Source organism: Suncus etruscus, chromosome 20 (assembly GCF_024139225.1).
Source record: "Suncus etruscus isolate mSunEtr1 chromosome 20, mSunEtr1.pri.cur, whole genome shotgun sequence".
Classification (NCBI taxonomy): Eukaryota; Metazoa; Chordata; class Mammalia; order Eulipotyphla; family Soricidae; genus Suncus; species Suncus etruscus.
Window position 1 is genome coordinate 17,985,276 of NC_064867.1, and position 1,155 is coordinate 17,986,430.

The window sequence follows — 1,155 nt, forward strand, 5'->3', positions numbered from 1 at the left end:
TCCTCCTGGGTAAATTACAACTAATGGTAATAGTAGTTGTCTGATATGGCTTTTCCTTACACTCTTAATATCTTATTAATAATTTTTATTAATAATAATAATATCTTAATAATTTTTCTGCATTATTGGTATTTTTGCAATGGTAGGAATGATGTTGGTCTATTGACATGGGCTAGATCTAAGCGTCTTAAGCCATGGGTCATTATCCCACATGATTTTAGCTTCTTAAGCTGTGGGTCAGGGCCCCATATGGTGTTGCTTATTCCCCATATGTGGGGGATATAAAAATTTTGGCAACAATACAAGATTTCAGAACACATAATAACTTTTAGTCATTAATACAAAATCAACCATGTAATGAATCCAAGGTTTTCTAGCAGTGCTTTCATTTTTTGGGTAAAAAGGATTGAAAGTGGAGAAATGTTTAAGAATCCATGCTGATGCCTTAAACTTATGAGTAAGGAAAATAACGACCCGGGGTGACGCCCAGGTCCTCACTGCTGATGTGAGAGGAATTTTTGCCCGGGTAAAGGTCGCCCGCCGGGTGACCCATCTACTTTGCGGGATGCCCCCGGGGTGCGATCAGCCCGACCCCCTCTTTAGCATCAGCCCCAAGAGCAGAAAGTGATGGTGTGCCCGGAGGCTTGGGGCGCAGCCCTTGTCGCTTTTGGGGCTCTTGATCTCATCTAATCTTTCATTTCGCAATTCTTTATCAAGTCTGATTCGGCTTCTCTGGTGTTACCAACCCACAAGTCCTTAAAAAAAGAAAATAATCCATGCTGAAAGTCATATACTAATACTATCCTCAGACCATGACAAATAAAAGTAAAATCTGGTAGGCAAGCATTTATTAATTTTTTGGTGAAATTATAAATATTCACAGACAGTTTCTTTTTTTCTTTTTTTTTTTTTTGCTCAAGTTACCTTTATTTGACCCTTAAAATTTATAAATGCGAGTGCAATTCATATTGATATCATTTTTTTTATGTTTTCAAGCATCACAAGGCAGTGTTGAAAAAATAAATTACCTTTTAATTTTCTCACAGACCTCCCTTTTATTCCTGGATTTTGTTCCAAAGTTTGAGTTCTAAAGTTTTTAGTTTTTGTTATAAAGTTTTTATTTATTTTTTTTTTCAGAATTGTTTTTTTCTTCCT

The 1,155-nt window shown here is 36.1% G+C and overlaps 1 non-coding gene across 1 annotated transcript; it reads left to right on the forward strand.

Moving 5' to 3' along the window:
• Positions 1–440: 440 nt before the first annotated feature.
• LOC125998525 (U12 minor spliceosomal RNA) lies at positions 441–590 on the forward strand. Its single transcript, XR_007492072.1, has one exon. It is a non-coding gene; the product is annotated as a U12 minor spliceosomal RNA (small nuclear RNA).
• Positions 591–1,155: the final 565 nt, after the last annotated feature.